At 41.0% G+C, this 20,172-nt stretch overlaps 1 long non-coding RNA gene across 1 annotated transcript; it reads right to left on the bottom strand.

The window, feature by feature from the left end:
- Positions 1-1,376: 1,376 nt before the first annotated feature.
- On the bottom strand, positions 1,377-14,769 carry LOC147029608 (uncharacterized). Its single transcript, XR_015055732.1, has 4 exons — positions 13,167-14,769; positions 12,431-12,546; positions 11,765-11,874; positions 1,377-2,166 (listed from the first exon to the last, which is right to left on the bottom strand). It is a non-coding gene; the product is annotated as an uncharacterized LOC147029608 (long non-coding RNA).
- Positions 14,770-20,172: the final 5,403 nt, after the last annotated feature.

Below are 20,172 nucleotides of genomic sequence, written 5' to 3' on the forward strand. Positions count from 1 at the left end.
ACCCTAAGTGAGTGAGTCATGCTCCGTCACCTGAGCGAGTGGTTAATGCTCCGTCACACTGAGTGAGTGGTTCGTGCTCCATCACCCTGAGTTAGTGGTTCAACCTCTGTCACCCTGAGCGAGTGATACGTGCTCATCACCCGAAGTGAGTGGGTCATGCTCCGTCACCTGAGTGAGTGGTTAATGCTCCGTCACACTGAGCAAGTGGTTTGTGCTGTCACCCTGAGCGAGTGATACGTGCCCATCACCCTGAGTGAGTGGGACATGCTCCGTCACCTGAGCGAGTGGTTAATGCTCCGTCACACTGAGCGAGTGGTTCGTGCTCCATCACCCTGAGTTAGTGGTTCATGCTCTGTCACCCTGAGCGAGTGATACGTGCCCATCACCCTGAGTGAGTGGGACATGCTCCGTCACCTGAGCGAGTGGTTAATGTTCCGTCACACTGAACGAGTGGTTCGTGCTCCATCACCCTGAGTTTGTGGTTCATGCTCTGTCACCCTGAGCGAGTGATACGTGCTCATCGCCCTGAGTGACTTATTGTGAAATAACACCCAATTTCCGAGCCATTTGCTGTACTAACATGTTTTATAAACTACCGAGCCAAATTTTTTTCCACCCACCACACACAGCTGTTTATAAAGAATAAGGTTGGTGAACATATCCCTGAAAAGTCGATAGAAATGCAACATTGTTTATCAGTGAAAGCTACTCAAGGTTTATGGGTTGTTGCCAATATCAGCCAAGCACGGATATGTGTGTGTGTTGTTCATGAAGAGTCAGTCTCTGTCAGTCTCTGTCAGTCTCTGTGTCTCTCTCTCTCTCTCTCTCTGTGTCTCTCTCTCTCTCTGTGTGTGTCTGTCTCTGTCTGTCTGTCTGTCTGTCTGTCTGTCTGTCTGTCTGTCTGTCTGTCTGTCTGTCTGTCTGTCTGTCTGTCTCTCTCTGTCTCTCTCTGTCTCTCTCTGTCTCTCTCTGTCTCTCTCTGTCTCTCTCTGTCTCTCTCTGTCTCTCTCTGTCTCTCTCTGTCTCTCTCTCTCTCTCCATATCCAGATGGTGTTTGTCTCCGAACGTGTCCGGGCAGGGTTTGTTTCCAGACGTGTCTGGGCAGTGCTCATGTCAGAATGGAGTTTGGCTCCAGACTTGTCCGAGCAGTGTTTGTCTCTGGCCAGCTTGGCTCCTGACTCGTCCGGGCGGTATTTGTCTCTGGACGTATTAACGCTCCCCCGCACGTTTACCTTCCCTTCCTCTCATCTCATATTGCCTTCCCTTCCCCCACCACTCCTCGGTCCCACACCCCTCCTCGATCCCCACCCCTCCTTGCGCCCCCTCCCTCCTCACCTCCGCCTCCCCCCACCACTCTCTCCCTATTCCACCTTTTTTCCCCTTCCCCCCTTTAGTATCCCTGTCAGTGAAGCAGCTGGTGGTACTTGCAAGTTACTAATTATATTCAAATCCTCAGAAATCACATGCCCACATGGATCATACCAAAAAGGTGAAGAGGAACATGCACAGTCAGTTGCTAAAATATCCCTAACTGCATCTACATTCAGAGTTTTAAGACATTTAGCATAATTAAATAAGGATTGGCCCACAGTCTTGGTAAAAGTGAAATACACTTTCAATGCAGTTCACCTCCTAACCATTTCTGGCAATAACTTCTCCATACTAGAATCCCTAACATTTTAATGGAGCTGAAGCGTATCCACTTGCTTGCAAGAAAACTCACAAATCAAGATCTCACTACTAACATCACTTTTGGCAGTAGACCTACTTTTAAGAACCCTGCTACAAAAAGCCTCTACCAAAAAAAGAAAACGTCGTGTGTATTTTCTAAACTGCGTCAAATACCAGCTAATAAATACTTGGAACATGATCTCAAAAGAATATAAAACTCATGAAAAAGTTTCCCATCATCAAAGCATCGAAGTCTGTCAATTATATCTGAAATCCCCACTTTTTGAGCAGTACTCCTCATATTACGACATCCATGACCCCGAGGTCTCCTTCTAATTGGATTAACAAAATACTCATTACCACAAACATTACCCTGAGAAACAGACCCTGTACCTTGTACCCAATAAATGAAGGGCCAGAGGATAAATCACACATTAGACCTGAATCCAAAAATGCTCTTTGTGTCCTTGCTCAACACTGCAATCCTCTTCATTTCTAAAAACAAACAAACAAACAAAAAAACATCAACATTAAATGAATCTCTAATTTGGATTGAACAATGACTAAAATCATACCCAACCTCATTGAAATGATTATATAAATATGTCAGCACCAGAAGTCACACGACACCACACCTATGCCCATTCAAACATTGATGCAAACGTTGTCAAGTTTTACTGACGTATTGCAAGCCACAATCTCCACAGGTGAGAAGATCAATAACTTGCTTTGATTTATACCCTAACACACCTTCACAGATAACAACAAAAAGTTTTCCCTGTAAGATGACTGACAAAAGTTTCACTAGTTATAAAAAAAAAACTTACAACACAAACATCTCGACAAATTACACTTTTGAAAAACAGCTTTAGATGCACTGACAATTTTTACACTGAAAGTTTTTTTTTTTCAGCCATTCATTGATGTCACGTTTTTTTTATTTCAAAAGTCACATATTCAAGCCATCCGACTCCTTTCAAGTGTACAACCTCTACAACACCAACTTACATGGCTTATTCTTTACCATGAATCGAAGCAACCACGTCTACAACCAACTGCTTTGCGCGTTAAGTTGTCTGATTCATCTGGTGACTAATCCACCGAAGGTCTTGTGGTCCTAATAAAACTCCCTGCGAGAGGAAAAAGGAAAACCAAGCCATCTTTGCAGACAAATCATCTGCAAAGAAAGCGAGTGGGAGGTTTCTGGCTCTGCTTTCCTTGACTTCATATTCGCCTTCTTTCAAAGTGACGGAATGATTTAGAAAGGATGTAGATCCAAACTCGTGCTGAGCATTCAGGTGTTCCGAGGACCTCTCCTAATGAACCCAGCAAGGCAGTTCATTTAGTTGTGTGAAAAATTCATGTAGGCCTTTGAATTGAGAACACCTGCATCTCATAAATGTTGAATCAAATTAATTGCTCACACGAATCGAGGGTAATCACAGCCATCACGCCACTTCTCTCCACTTCGCTACTGCGGGAGTCTGAATCAAGCCATCCACTCGGCTGACTTTTCTTCTTCTCTCCAGGGCGGCTGTCATTGTCCTACCCCTTGCGGCCCGCGGACAGCGTTGCTTGGGCCTTTCAGGGGATACAAGCGCGGGTGCTGAAAACGATTCTGCAAATGTCCTTCACAGTCATGGAGAGGCTGATTAAACAAGACCCTTGATTATACTAATTAATTATTTGTCCCTCACCGTTTGGCTGAATGTTGCTCAATTCAAAGAGGAACCCTTTTTGAGAAATGTTGCATATTCTCCGTCTCGTACGCGTGCACATATTCATTAAGTCAAACCAATAAGCTCAAATTTGAACAGTAATTGGACCTTTTTTTAAAATAACAGGACGTTGGATAATTGCAAGGAATAAAATATGGAGCATCACATTACACGCATGAATTGCTCCTCGAACATGCCTTACATTATTATCCCGACCCTGTAATTTGAGACGGTGTGAGCAATATTTGCAGGTTGTACCAAAAACACATTATGTTCATCACCTGTAACTTAAACACGACTTGGAATCATAATAGTTTGTGTAGCACAGAATTATAAGGCTTTCATCTTTTCCCATGATTAATGGATTTACAAAACGAATGCGTTTCTCGTAGGTTGCACCAGAATCCTTCGGGCTCATTACTCCCGTGCACTGTGGGGTGAGGACCGCTTGAGGTCGGATGGCGACGAAAACCATAATCGGATCTGCAATGTCATCTTTTTATTTATTTCTTTAGAACTCTGACAATTCCCCGTCCTAACTTCTCCTGTCGGACCACCATCATAGTTGATGTTCCATTACTTAGCGGACGTTAAAGATCCCATGGAGGTATTACAAATGATAAATTAGTGCTTAAACTGCGAGTAGCAAGTGGTCTGGTGTTGTTGAGGGTTCCCTTGACACCGGGTTACACCACTTGCCATTTTCTTGACTACAAAGTGTTGTTACTGGTCGAATAAGCAGCTTCTGCACAATATATGAATTGACCACGTAGCTTGCATGTTTCACGTGAACATCCTTCTTCGGATATGAAGGGCAACCAAAACACACACACACACACACACACACACACACACACACACACACACACACACACACACACACACACACACACACACACACACACACACACACACACACACACACACACACACACACACACACCAAGGACTTCTCGAATCGTCGAATAATAAAGAACTATTCTTGCACATGAGAGCTGGTGTGGAACTTCTGCATTGATGGACAAGTAGAACAATAGGTGGAATCAACAGGATACTGATCAAATATGCCAACCACCGTGGGAAGCATGGTGAAGCTGATGTTTCAGGCGTTTCACCCTTCGTCGGAGCAAAAGAGGATCCGACTAAGGAGACTAAGGATCTTAGGATCCGACTAAGGAGACTAAGGATCTAAGGATCCGACTAAGGAGACTAAAGTCCGAAATGTCAGTTTCTTCGTGCTTCCCATGGCGGTTGGCATATTATATTTTACGAGCAAGTTGGGGCGTTCTCACCGATTTTGTCGAGGTAACCTTGACAAACACTCACATTGTTTGTATCATGTTGACCACGAGATGTTGAAGCTGTGCGTGGTGCCATTTACAAAACGATCTGACATGAAATGGTCATGAATTTGCCAATTTTAATCATGAACGATCGGTGTTCTTCTGAGCGGGCTGCCATTGTCAATATTAAAGGTGAACATGTCCTACGAGTCATGGTCCACACCATCACTTTACCTTGAATTCCCGTTTCGACCGATACACACTCCAACAAGTTGCTCATTTATGGTGAGGCATCTACGAATCCATCGGGGATGGGTACACTACTATGTCGATTAATTACGTCCTGTTTGAACGTGAGTTCGACTGAAAGTACATCTATCAATTACTTGTTTTTAGAGCTTGACTATGTCTATTAACTACGTCTATTAACAACCGACTATTGGAAAGTACCTTTTTGACATGTAGACCTTTAGAGCCTTTACAACTTTTCGACCATTTCAGATATTTTACACCCTTATGGATCTTTTAAGACCATGCTACCCTTTAAATCTTAAGACTGTTGAGACCCTTTAGACCTGTTAGAACCCTAACACCCATTATAACCCCCAGACCATTTGGACCCCTAAGATCCTTAAAAACCTTTACACCCTAAAGACCCCATAAGATGCCATTTACCCTTTGGACCCTTTAAGACCCTTCAAGACCGAAAGACCCTTTATAACCCCAAAACCCCGAAGAACCTATTAACTTCATTAGAAGCCTTAGACCTCTAAAACCCTATGGACCCCATTGGACTTTCTGTCTGAAGGACTTCTGCAGTAACACTTAAAGGTCACCAGCCATAATCAAAAGCACCCCAACTGGTAAACCACCTCAGTACCAAGGCTAAGAGGGTGCAAAAGTTCAATGTGGTAAAGAGAAAAGCCCCACATGGCAAAGAGAAAAGTCCCACATGGCAAAGAGAAAAGTCTCACATGGCAAAGAGAAAATCATCACATGGCAAAGAGAAAATCATCACATGGCAAAGAGAAAATCATCACATGGCAAAGAGAAAATCATCACATGGCAAAGAGAAAATCATCACATGGCAAAGAGAAAAGTCTCACATGGCAAAGAGAAAATCATCACATGGCAAAGAGAAAATCATCACATGGCAAAGAGAAAATCATCACATGGCAAAGAGAAAAGCCCCACATGGCAAAGAGAAAAGCCCCACATGGCAAAGAGAAAAGCCCCACATGGCAAAGAGAAAAGCCCCACATGGCAAAGAGAAAAGCCCCACATGGCAAAGAGAAAAGTACCACATGGCAAAGAGAAAAGTCCCACATAGAAAAGAGAAAAGTCCCACATAGAAAAGAGAAAAGCCCCACATGGCAAAAAGAAAAGTCCCACATAGAAAAGAGAAAAGCCCCACATGGCAAAAAGAAAAGTCCCACATGGCAAAGAGAAAAGTCCCACATAGAAAAGAGAAAAGCCCCACAGGGAAAAGAGAAAAGTCCCACATGGCAAAGAGAAAAGTCCCACATAGAAAAGAGAAAAGCCCCACAGGGAAAAGAGAAAAGCCCCACAGGGAAAAGAGAAAAGCCCCACATGACAAAGAGAAAAGCCCCACGTGGCAAAGAGAAAAGTCCCACATAGAAAAGAGAAAAGCCCCACAGGGAAAAGAGAAAAGCCCCACATGGCAAAGAGAAAAGCCCCACGTGGCAAACAGAAAACGATGTCCACAACAACAATTTCACCCAATTACAATCAAATGGGATAATTTTTGCGATTTTGTTATTCCCAAGCCTCAATAATTTTTCAAGATAACAGAATGAAACTTCGACAGATTATTCGCATGCATGTGTCTCATACGTGTATAACATCTGATCAATATCGTCAAAAGTCAAGGTCAATGCCATCCAAAATATCAAAAACACCGACTCGGTCACAATTAGAAAAATGTACCAACCAAATTTGTGATGCCCAACATTCCATCATGAAAAACACCTGATCGGTCAAATTTTCCAAATTACCAAATTGCTGTTCCCATGGCAACTATTGTTTCTTTGGATTTCGCCAGTGTTGTGCTAGTTATGACATTGCCGGTGTGATTTATGACAAGATGGTGAAGCTGTGCATGAGACCATTTACAAAGCAATCTGACATGAAATGGCAGAGAATTCGTCAATTTTAATCATGAAGAATAGTCATTCTCCTGAGCAGAACACCATTGTCTAGAAGGTAAACATATACCACGTGTCATGGTCCACATCATCACTTTACCTTGAATTCCCGCTTCTACAAATACACACTCCAACAAATTGCTCATTTGAGGTGAGACATCTTTGAATCCATCGGAGATGGGTATCCTGCTAGTATGCTTTGTTCAATGTTCTGGTGGTTTCTTCCATCCATCATTTTTCGATCATCATGTGTGCTGCCGTTTCCACCCCAGGACTCCATGCTGCAGGGAAAAACCTCTGACGTGGAAATGGCAGGATATACAGGGTGTTCCAAAAAGATCCGGACAACTTTGCTTATCAATATATTTGGAACCACAAATGATACAACGATATCCTTTGGTTTATATGACACAGAAACTCATGCAGCTTTGTGCACACCATCAATACACTTCAATGTGAGCTCCGTTTGTCTTGCACAGGAGATCAAGGCGGTACAAGAATTTGTGCCATGTTCAGCTCAGCATGTTTGCATCCACCAGTGTGCATGCAGCTGTGATCGGAGAACGAAGATCCTGCAGGTTTGCCACCTTGATGTTGTAGACAACAAATCTGACAAACCCCCACAGAACAAAAATCAAGGAGGGTCATGTCTGGGTATCGTGGAGGCCAGGTGGTTGGTCCATCTCGGCCAATCCAAAAACCGAGAAATTTTTCATTCAGGACGATTTCAATGACTAAGGCCCAATGAGTGGGAGTGCGATCCTGTTGAAAAATGATATCGTGTTGCAGGTCTTCAATCCGTGGGAAGGCGAATCCTTCCAACATGTTCATGTAAATTGTTGAGGTCACTGTATCCTCCGCAAAGAAAAAATGACCCACCATGCAGTCACAGAGAAGGCCACACCACGTATTGACCTTTGGTCTGTCAGGGATGTGATCAATGACCACGTGGGGGTTTTCAGAGCCCCAGATCCTCAAATTGCACCGGTTGATCTTCCTTGATACATGAAAGCAAGCTTCTTCTGTGAACATGATATTTTTCAAGTAATCTTCATCATCCCCTATGTGACTGAACATTCCCAAGGTCAATGCCTTGTGTTTGGTTCGAGTTCCTGCAGAATCTGCACTTTATAGGCATAAAGATTCAGTCTTTTATGCACAATCCTGTGTGCAGTGGTGGTTGGCTAGTCCCAGTTCTCTGGGTGTGTGTCAAGTTGATTTTCTGGGACTTTGGTGAAATGATTCACGTACTTGTTCAACGTCTGCTGCACTTGTGCTTGGTCGACCGGTACTTTTATGTTTCTGACAACTTCCAGTCAACTTAAACCCCTTGTACCACTCTCTGATAGTAGTCCGCGATGGCAGACTCCTTCCACACCTTCTGCAGAAACTCCATCGAACGTGCGTGTCGGATCTCATCTCGATGAACCCTTCGACGCACTGAGCTTTCTCTTGTGGAGTCACCATTTTCTTTGACATTAAACCGCCAGACGTGAAAACAAGGAAAACTTTATGAGTTTCTGGATCATATAAACCAAAGGGTATTGTGGTATCATTTGTGGTACTAAATGTAAGAACAACCAATGTTGTCCAGGTATTTTTTGGAGCACCCTGTACACCGCCGCTCCCAGGCATGGGTGCTTCTCTCAACATCAAGTCTTAGTTAAGGTCCCAGTAGATAAGATCTGAAATAAACTGTTCCCTCTAGTGCTTTACACTCAATCAGAGAGTGTAATTATGGTGTAGACAGTAGGCTACTGCACTTCAGTTGGGACATAACGGCAGCTGTTCCATTAAACATCCCAAGGTTCCTTTAAAAAGGTATGTCACACACTCACAGCTATTGTTCTATTGTTCTACAATACAGCAGTAGTTCTGTAGTTGGCAACTACAGAGTCACTTAAATCCATTTACAGCAATGTTGGGTGAATACTTTTGGGAGAGGTGCTCACAAATCCATCACTTGGATGGAATACTCGAACAGTGCACTCTTTGAGCAAAGAAAAGGAAAAGAGGAGTTCAAATACAAGGGCACACATTATTCAATAATACGAGGTACAAGGAGGTCGTCGTTCTCCCCTCATCCCTCTTACGAACAGACAAAAGGACTACATGCGGTCCACATATGGTGACGATGAGAAAAGCAACACGCAGTTAGAATTTATTAATTTACAGACAAATTCCAAGTGATGTGCATTCATGTCGCTGGGATTTATCCCACAAATGAATTCAGGTTATAAAGAAATAAAAAATAATTAATTCCCTTGCAAGGAACTTCAATACAAGAGGAGGCTATTAGGCTGATGAAGCCAAGGCACAATGGCTGCATGTCCGTGCTGTATCCTTTTGAAATGCTGAGCGTCAAGCAAGGAAACAGCTCATGACATTTTGTTTTATAAGATCTTAACGTTGCTATGACGAACTGACCTACAAGACTCAGAGCTTACACTCTAACAGCATTAAGCCACTAAGTCTGGATGAGTCCCTGGCAACATACAATGATACACTCCAGTGTGACGTTAAGGATTACAAGGGATTACTAGGGATTACTAGGGATTGTTGAAGATTATTAATGATTACTAAGGGTTACTGCCCATTTAGCATCCCTTTTTAAATCAGTTTGAATCGTTCAAAGGGTTTAGTAGGGTTCCCTGACTTTTCAAACGTCAACTAGTAAACAACCTCTTTCGCGACCCTAATATGGAATCCCATCTTCTTGTCATGGGGTCATCCATGGAGGAAATTTGGCCCGAGTATTTCACGAACCAGCTGACCAAGCTTGACGTTCGACTGGAGTTGATTTGGACAGGAATTTGTAATTTGTTGAGGAACCAACGACCAGTACCTGTAGACGGGCCTTCCGGATTCATGTCCATCGGAGGGACGGCGCACACATTGATTACCTACCTTGCGTGTGAAACACCAGGACGACAGTTTAGAGCTGCGTCGAGATTCAAAACCAAGCTTAACAGCTCAATTAAGGGAATGCCTCCAAACCATCATGGCAGCTCCATAATTATGTACACTCATGAGTATTACGTTAAAACCTTACCATGTTTCGTTAAAAAAAATTCAAAAGTTTTGGTTCATCGAAATACCATAATTAATAGAGGACATGTTGATGAACAGAAACACAGATCGAACTAGAAGGGCACTCGGTAGAGCGCGTACCTCCGCCACGCAATGCCTGATCCACAAGAACATATCGGGCCCAATACATTTTTGAAATATCATGCTATGCAGCACTATATCGTTTTTGGCCCAATCTCTCAATGGTGAAGAATCATTTTTAACAATTAAGTAATTCTCATATCCAGATCTGGCTGGATTCGGATCTTCATCCAAATTGAATTAATTCTTCCAAGTGGCACTCCTAACCGGTCCACCAAGTTTCGTCAGAATCCATCCATAACCTTTTGAGATATTGTGCAAGATATCGCTTTAAGCCCGATCTCTCAATGGTGAAGAATCACTTGAAAAAATTATCAGATCCGGATTCAGATCTTCAGCAAAATTAAGCGTTGTGTCCTTGGCTGGTCAACTACACAGAAAAAAAAATTCAGAACGATTGCTTGAAAACGGTGGCCAAAAATTGTGTGACAAACAGACAGACAAACAGACAAACGCGACAGACCAACATACTTGGCGAAAAAAAATTTTCGCCAAGTAACAGACGAACGGACCCAAATGCAATACCCTCTCCTCTCGCGAAGGTAACGAACAAGAAAGACGGCGCTTAGGCCTAATTCACATTTTCTCTACGCCGAGGATACGGCGGCCGTATGCCCTCTGAATTGACAGAAAAGTGTGGCGGCCGCAGAGTTTCTGCGGTGGCCTCAGGGTGGCCCTACACCGTTTGGCTATATTTTACAGGCCGTAAGGTCGCCGTGGAATTATAACACGGAGTTATAACTTTTTTCATTTCTACGTTCGCCGTAGCAATTCGACAATCCGAAACAAAAGAAGTGGTAAAAAAAATAATAATAATTAACCCATTCGTTACCGTCCGTCTGGCCGCACGTTCGCCTTAGAGCCCCCTGCAGTCCCCTTGCGGTCGCCTTGCAGGCACCTTGAGGCTACCTTGCGTCTACCTTGAAAATTATATGGCCGCGGCAGGGCCCCCTTAAGGTCACCGTGCGACATCAAATCAAAGACCGTACGGCAACCCCACGTTTTCGGTCTCCACAATTTCTAAGACCTTGGCCTAAGTCACATTTGCTCTACGGCGAGGATATGGCGGCCGTACGCCCTCTGAATTGACAGAAACGTGCGGCGGCCGCAGAGTTTCTGAGGTGGCCTCAGGGTGGTCCTACGCCGTATGGCTATATTTTACAGGCCGTAAGGTCGCCGTGGAATTATAACGCGGAGTTATAACTTTTTTCATCTCTACGTTCGCCGCAGCAATTCGACAAGCCGAAAAAAAAAAACTGGTAAAAAAATAAAAATTAACCCATTTGTTACCGTCCGTCTGTTCGCAAGTTCGCCTTAGGGCCCCCCTGCGGCCCCCCTGCGGTCGCCTTGCGGGCACCTTGCGTCTGCCTTGAAAATTCTATGGCTGCCGCAAGAACGCCCGAAGGTCTCCGTGCGACATCAAATCAAAGACCGTACGGCAACCCCACGTTTTCGGTCTCCACAATTTATAAATACCCCGTGCAGCTCCCCGAAAAATAAAAACATATGTGACTGCAACATTGTGTGACCGTGGAAATACTGCGGCCGCCGTATAATTTCTAATGGCCATAGATTTTGGAGACCCCACGGCCGCCGTGGCAAATGTGACCGCGGCCTTATAGCACGATACTTGTAAAATCCCTCAAATAAATTTGACCTTCAAAGTAATTGGTGGTTGAATTAAATGACCAAATATGCAAATCATCTTCAAATTTCAAGTCAATTGGATGAAAATAGAGTATTTTAGAAAATTCACCTCAGTTGTTGACCTTTGGCCAATGTTGACGTCAAAATAAATCGGCTTCTTGCTTCTCACCAACTCTACCATTTGGTGAAGGTTCCTGAAGATCGGTTTAAAATTGTGACCTGTCGGCAATTAACATACAGACAAACAAACACACAGAATCAAAAACCAGACCAACCAACATACTTGTGAATCTTCGATTTTGAAAGGAACAAACAAGCAAAAAAAATAAAAATCGACCCAAAGGCAATACTAGGGTTATGGGTACCTAGGTATCCTATGGCTAGGGTAGCTAGAACGGCACTCGGTCGAGCGCATACCTGTACCTGACAGAACAGTTTACGTTTTGTATCCCACTGATAGGCCGGATCTGGATCCGGACCTGAAGCCAAATCGAATCGGCTTGTTCTTGTCACCGACCCAACTCATCCACAACTTTTTGAAATATCGCTTTTGGCCCCATCTATAAATGGTGAAGAATCACGAATAAGATTTTAAAAAATTCTCGTGTCCGGATGCGGAATTGAATCTTCACCAAAATTCGAATCAATTCGTCCTTGTCACACACCCAACGTGTCCACCAAATTTCGTCCGAATCCGTCAACTACCTTTTGAGATATCCTGCTCACAGACAGATGAACAAACAGACAGACAGCGGTGAAACATAACCTCCTTCACCTTCGGTGTGGTGGTAAAAAGCACAGGTAGGACAGATGGATGGCTGGATGGACAGATGAAGAGCAAACTCATCGTCTCCTCCGGTGAAACCGGTAGGTTGACGAAAAAGTTGGCACCTGGGAGGGAGATTACTAAACGTTATTTATTACATTTAATATAACCAGATAAACCAGCCTGAGAGCCTACAAAGGAAGAAGAATAAATAGAAGAGGAAGAAGAAGAAGAAGAAGAAGAAGAAGAAGAAGAAGAAGAAGAAGAAGAAGAAGAAGAAGAAGAAGAAGAAGAAGAAGAAGAAGAAGAAGAAGAAGAAGAAGAAGAAGAAGAAGAAGAAGGAGAAGCTAAATATAAATCTTGAGGCACCCTCCTTTTCTGCACTGTGTGCACCAACATGATGTCATCCCCCGGGTACTTAGTATGATTTAGGAGTGTGATTTTGAGCAATGTAATCCAAGCATGTAATTATTACCCTCAACATAAGCCATTCGTCTTTGTCGGTGGTTTATAAACACACGTGGGGAATTCAAAGTGTTAAACAAACAAGATGTGACAAACCGTACCCACAATAGCACAAAACGCGAGGACATTTTAAATATTTTTCAATAATATACAATCATACACGAAGTACGCAGCGTGGGGTGACCCAATGTTGGTACATGTGGTCATGCTCCCTTTTGGTGTGCTGGTTGTTATGACATGGTGAATAACATGAACAAGGACAAAAAGAAAACTCACTCACAGTTAAAAGGAAATGACGTGCTTTAAACGAAGTCCAGTCGATGAAAAATCCTTCCAGTGATCTCTCCAGCTGTTTCCAAAGAAAAGGATGGCTATTCACCGTGTCGAGACATCAGGGCCTCAAGATGACGTCGCATGCAGAGGAAGAAAGTGCTCGTTCGTTGTCGACTTGTCGTGGTGGTTGCTCAGCCACGCAAACGAAATCCACTTCACCCAATGGTCGTGGTGGTGTGGGATAAAAGTCACCGCTTCAATATTGACGTGTGACGTGACTCCTAAAATCAACGAAAACGTCCTGCAGGGAAAGGATACCTGACCTCGTTGAGCTAAAAGGTGTCGTGAGACGAGCTCAGGTACCTCTGTATGCGTACATCCACATCTGCACCTACGTATAGCCAAATCTAATCCACTTGCTACACTTGTAGCTGAAAATTTAATTGGTCACATACGGTCACATACATACGAAAATTTCATAGGTCACAATTTTATAGGTCACCATACGTTCGAAATTATCAACATGCATCCACTTGCCAAATCTAAGCCACTTGCTGCATGTGCATAGCTTGATTGGCTTTCCCAAATTGGCTAATGATATTCTAATCACGACCTGATTACCACTATTGGCAAATGTAGAGAAAAATGAATCCTAGGATCCTGAGTTCAAATCCCATTCGGCTGTTGAATTAATACCAGGTGGGGTTGACTCTGCCTGTCATCCTTCCGAGGTCGGCAAAATGAGTACTAGCTTGCTGGTGTACTGCGTCCGAGTGGCGACCCGTCCAGGATTGTTCCCAATAGCCAAGGAGACTGCTGAGGCAGCACCAACGCTCTGCACAGAGGATGGTCCCAATGAATGGATGGATTGATTGGACAAGCAGTTTCAGAGAAAAACATTTTTATAGTGAAAATATATAGACGTGGACACACACATAGAGAGACACACAGACAGGGGAATTGTAATCGTCTTGGATTCCCTTCAGAGTTAGATTAATAAGACTAGTGTTGGCTTAACTGTTAATGTAGCTAGCGTAAGATCTCAGGGTCTGGAGTTTGAGCCCCTGTTGTGCTGTTGAAATAACACCAGGTGGTGAAATAACATTGAAATAACACCACTCATCGTCATCCTTCTGAAATCAGCAAAATGATGACCAGCTTCCTGGTAAAAGGGGCACTGCATCAGCGGCACAGCCACACTTCCAGAAATGAGGCAACCAACAGCCATAGACTGTATATGAAACAACATTTTAAAAAAAACATTACAGTATCTGGATTCAGATCTTCACCAAAAAACTAATGAGTCAACACAAGAATAGAGGACGTATTATGAGTACGGAATACATAAACAAGTATCATCCTCTTCTCCCAGTTTTCAGGTCTACTCGAGAACCAAGGCTTCAGCCAACTCACGTTGGGGGCATTGGCATACTCACTCGGTTTCCTGGAAGTACGGGTGGGCGAGAGAGTTTGGCCAGGCATTTGGAATGTGGCCTGGGTGTCGGCAATAACTCACATCACATCCTCTTCAGAAAAGACAATGTGGGATCTTTAACGTCCATCAATGAACGGCCTTCAGATAGAGAGAGCACCCGTTGATGCGTCGCCATGCCTGCAAAACACAAAAGTGTTGTGTAACTTGCGTCGTCACATGATACACCAGCTGATCACGGGTCATGTCACCTGTCTAGCCAGTATCGAGTTCCAACCATGTTGGCTAAAACGCACGAGCCGTGGAAACTCCGATTCCATGTTTTCGTTTCGTTTATTCGTCGAAATTCAACACCAAGGTGAGTGTTTATAGCTGTGTCAGGATTTGAATCAATGGCAAGTACACATACCTCCAAAGCTATCTTGTAAATGCTACACAAGTACAAGCATACACTGCACTATATGATTAGTATGAAACTGAAAGTATATTTAATTAACAATATGTGTTGCTATAGAATGAGAAATTTAAAAAGTTTGTGTGGTTTGGACTATTGTGAGTATCTTGTTCCAATAATTTATCAAACGCCCCTCAAACTTGCAGTGCATAAACGAGAAAAAGAGCAATCAGAGATTGCATACCCTCACCAGGACTTCTGTTGTGTGGTGTATTTTGTGTGCCGTTTGTATACCGGTGTGTTCCGTAATTAATAAGAAACATAATTAGAACTGCCACTTTATAACTGCTGGCAGTGATGACCGGGTACCAAGACGTCCCGTTTTGATGAAATCCCGCTTTGATTAGACACCTGACCCTAAACCATGACTTATTTATTATTATTCAATTTAATTTAGAATTGGATTAAAATAAATTCAATTCAAATCAAATGGAAGACCAAATAGGTACAGTCTTGCATTAGAGTAATCAGAACCCCTCCACCCTCAAACCCTTCTCGGCACATTTTGAGCCTCATTCAAAAAAAAATAAAAAATAAATAACCCATATCAATAAAATTAAATAATTCTGGCTGCCAGACCATACATCTGAACAAGCTAAAATTTTCAACATGCATATTCTCCATCACTACTAGATCATAAATGTGAAGTTTCACATCGATTGATTAAGTGGTTCCAGAGAAAACATTATTTAATATTTTTCTTCAATCCAATATGGCTGTCAAACAATGTGACCAATCAATTACTCATTGACAAACTGATACACCCATGGCTTGGGGAACATTTGTGTGGTTTCCCCTTGATTTGTCCAGCCATTCTGGAGAAGATTTTTTTTATAGGTTTTTGGGTAAATCCAATTTGGCTGCTAAACCATGTGACCTATGAAATCATATGTCTGAACCTTTTGTTCCTCCTAGATAGGCAGTCATACGTGTAAAGTTTCACCTCGATCTGTTTCGCCACTTGATTGAAGATTTTTTAAGGTTTTTGTAAAAAAAAAAAAACAACAATATGGCTGCCGAATCACGTTACCGATGACATTATCATTTTTTTTCTGTGGACCATTTTATCCCTAGATGACCCTCAACAATTTTCATACTGATCAGATGTAGCATTGTACATTTGCAATTATGATGTCATAATGGAGGCACCTATGATGTCATCAAAAAATCACTCTCATTCCCCATGAGGAGTACTTGTTATGTGCCAAGTTTAATTTTTTCCCTTGGTGTGGTTTTAGATGTACAAATGTCCAAATCATTTCCACTTTTACAAACATCGCTGCCACATCACATGATCTATGATGTCATAATTATGATAAAAACTTCCTACATGAGTAGTCGCACCTACGGTGAAAATTTCCTCTCAATCCGACAAGCAGTTGCGGAGAAAAAACGAAAATTCTGTGCAGACAAACAAATAAACAAGAAAAAGACATCGTGCAGAGCACGACACTTGAAAAATCCACCCCCTCTCCAAAGGTTGCCAGAGATACATCAAATTGTCCATTACATTAAGATTAAAATTGACAATCTTTATCAAAGTTCAGGTTAATCGGATGAAAATTGATTATTTTTCAAATTGAAATTGATGATTTTAGAAGTTTGACCTTGAGTTGACCTTTTGACCTCAAAAATAGTTAGTTTCCAAATTCAGTGATACACTATGCAATTTCTGCTTAATTTTCAGGTCAATCGGATGAAAATTTGACGATTTTTCAGAGGAAATTTAATGATTCTAGAAGTTTGACCTCAAGTTGACTTTTGACCTTTTGATCTCTAAAATAGTTGGTTTCCTAATTCAGTAATGCAATACGAAATTGCTGTTTAATTTTCAAGTCAATCAGATTAAAATTGACAATTTTTCAGATAAAAATTGATTTTAGAAGTTTGACCTTGAGTTGACCTTTTCACCTCAAATAGTTGGTTTCCCAATTCAGTGACGCAATATGCAAACCTTGTTCAAATTTCAAGTCAATCGGATGAAAAAGGATTGTTAAAATTTGACCTCAAAATCAATAGACTTCTCAGTTGAGACAACCTCTACAACTTGGTGAAATTTTGTGAAGATCGGTTTTAATTTGTGACCTGTAGGTGATTGACAGACAGACAGACAGACAGAGACAGACAGAATAACAAAATCGACTGACCAATACACTTGAATAATCTTCGATTTTACAAATAACAAACAAACAGACAAACGGACCCAAATGCAATAACCTCTCCCTCGGCGAAGGTATTGAGTGCATAACCAGGATTTGCTGTTCATAATCTATGACTAAAATGAGAACCAGCCGTGTGTGTGTGTGTGTGTGTGTGTGTGTGTGTGTGTGTGTGTGTGTGTGTGTGTGTGTGTGTGTGTGTGTGTGTGTGTGTGTGTGTGTGTGTGTGTGTGTCCATCACGCTTAAGTCTAAACTAAAGGGTTCTTCCTGTCATAGAATTGTAAAAATGGTATCCTTGGAAAGCGAATAATGAATCGATTAACTTCGTTGTAAACTTAATAATCGATTAACTTGGTTGGAAAGCTAATAATCGATGAACTTGTTTGGAAAGCTAATACTCGATTAACTAACTTGGAAAGCTAATACTCGATTATCTTGGTTGAAAATCTAATAATCGATAAACTTGGTTTTAAAGCTAATACTTGATTATCTTGGTTGGAAAGATAATAATCGATGAACTTGTTTGGAAAGCTAAGACTTGATTATCTTGGTTGAAAATCTAATAATCGATAAACTTGGTTTTAAAGCTAATACTTGATTAAATTACTTGGAAAGCTAATACTTGATTATCTTGGTTGGAAAGATAATAATCGATGAACTTGTTTGGAAAGCTAAGACTCGATTATCTTGGTTGAAAATCTAATAATCGATAAACTTGGTTTCAAAGCTAATACTTGATTAAATTACTTGGAAAGCTAATACTTGATTATCTTGGTTGGAAAGATAATAATCGATGAACTTGTTTGGAAAGCTAAGACTCGATTATCTTGGTTGAAAATCTAATAATCGATAAACTTGGTTTCAAAGCTAATACTTGATTAAATTACTTGGAAAGCTAATACTTGATTATCTTGGTTGGAAAGATAATAATCGATGAATTTGTTTGGAAAGCTCATACTCGATTATCTTGGTTGAAAATCTAATAATCGATAAACTTGGTTTTAAAGCTAATACTTGATCATCTTGGTTGGAAAGCTAATACTTGATTATCTTGGTTGGAAAGCTAATAATCGATGAACTTGTTTGGAAAGCTAATACTTGATTATCTTGGTTGGAAAGCTAATACTCGATTAACTAACTTGGAAAGTTAATACTAGATTATCTTGGTTGGAAATCTAATAATCGATAAACTTGGTTTTCAAGCTAATACTTGATTAAATCACTTGGAAAGCTAATACTTGATTTTCTTGGTTGGAAGTATAATAATCGATGAACTTGTTTGGAAAGATAATAATCGATGAACTTGTTTGGAAAGCTAATACTCGATTATCTTGGTTGAAAATCTAATAATCGATAAACTTGGTTTTAAAGTTAATACTTGATTAAATTACTTGGAAAGCTAATACTTGATTATCTTGGTTGGAAAGATAATAATCGATGAACTTGTTTGGAAAGCTAATACTTGATTATCTTGGTTGGAAAGCTAATAATCGATGAACTTGTTTGGAAAGATAATACTTGATTATCTTGGTTGGAAAGCTAATACTCGATTAACTAACTTGGAAAGTTAATACTAGATTATCTTGGTTGGAAATCTAATAATCGATAAACTTGGTTTTCAAGCTAATACTTGATTAAATTACTTGGAAAGCTAATACTTGATTATCTTGGTTGGAAGTATAATAATCGATGAACTTGTTTGGAAAGATAATAATCGATGAACTTGTTTGGAAAGCTAATACTCGATTATCTTGGTTGAAAATCTAATAATCGATAAACTTGGTTTTAAAGCTAATACTTGATTATCTTGGTTGGAAAGCTAATACTTGATTATCTTGGTTGGAAAGCTAATACTTGATTATCTTGGTTGGAAAGCTAATACTTGATTATCTTGGTTGGAAATCTAATAATCGATAAACTTGGTTTTAAAACTAATACTTGATTAACTTACTTGGAAAGCTAATACTTGATTATCTTGGTTGGAAAGCTAATAATAATATCGATTAACTTGATTGTAAAGCTAATAATGGATTGACTTGGTTGGAAATCTCATAATTAAATAGATTTACTTGATTGTGAACCTAATAATCGATTAACTTGGTTGGAAAACGAATAATCAATTTACTTGGAGCAAAAAAATCTTGTCAGTTTAATGATAAAGATGCCTCTTTTAAAGCCAGTCTTTCCAAGATGTAAGACGCAGGATTTGGAGCTTAATATAGCGGTCCCAAAGGTAACATTTATTATTTTCCAACAGTAAGAACCCTTTAGAGTTTAGAAGGAAATGAAAAACTCAGGAGCACACAAAATTATAAATGGTAATACTTCTCAAAGCAATAGCAAAGTTTAAAAGAATCAATCAAAGATTGCAGACCCTCACCAAGACTTGTTTTGTATGGTTTTATAGTACGTATTTTGTATACGTAGTCGCATTCTAATTGTACCTACTTTATAGATGTACTTGGTTGAAAAAAAGATAACATATAATACTGGCCACTATGAGGTGGTATTTCTCGCCTACATTAGCACATCATGTGCTGACAAACAAACAGACAGACAAACAAACAAACACACCCAAATGCAATACCTTCTCACCTGAGGGTTAATGTATAGAAGTACGCAGAAGCACACAAACGAGAGCAGCAACAACTACGTGTTATAAAACATCGTGTTTTTTTGCGTATTTAACCTCATTTTTCATCCTCATTGAGACTCACAGATAAGCATGCAATATGTTTATGAAGCACAACATGCTGTCTTTTAATTAAACCTGTCAACGAACCGACAGGTAAGCACACCTTGTATAAATGAATTGGAGAAAGAATAACGTTTGGCATTTTAAAAAAATCTGGCTTAAAAAGTCCTCTTTAATGCTGTCCCATAAGCCTTGGACAATTTCAGAAACGAGCTTTGGATTAATAGATGTTACCCCACGGGTGTATTGACATTCTCTCCAGAACTACACAT

Source organism: Eptatretus burgeri, chromosome 3, assembly GCF_056783735.1.
Source record: "Eptatretus burgeri isolate ZD-2024b chromosome 3, Ebu_testis_v1, whole genome shotgun sequence".
NCBI lineage: Eukaryota > Metazoa > Chordata > Myxini > Myxiniformes > Myxinidae > Eptatretus > Eptatretus burgeri.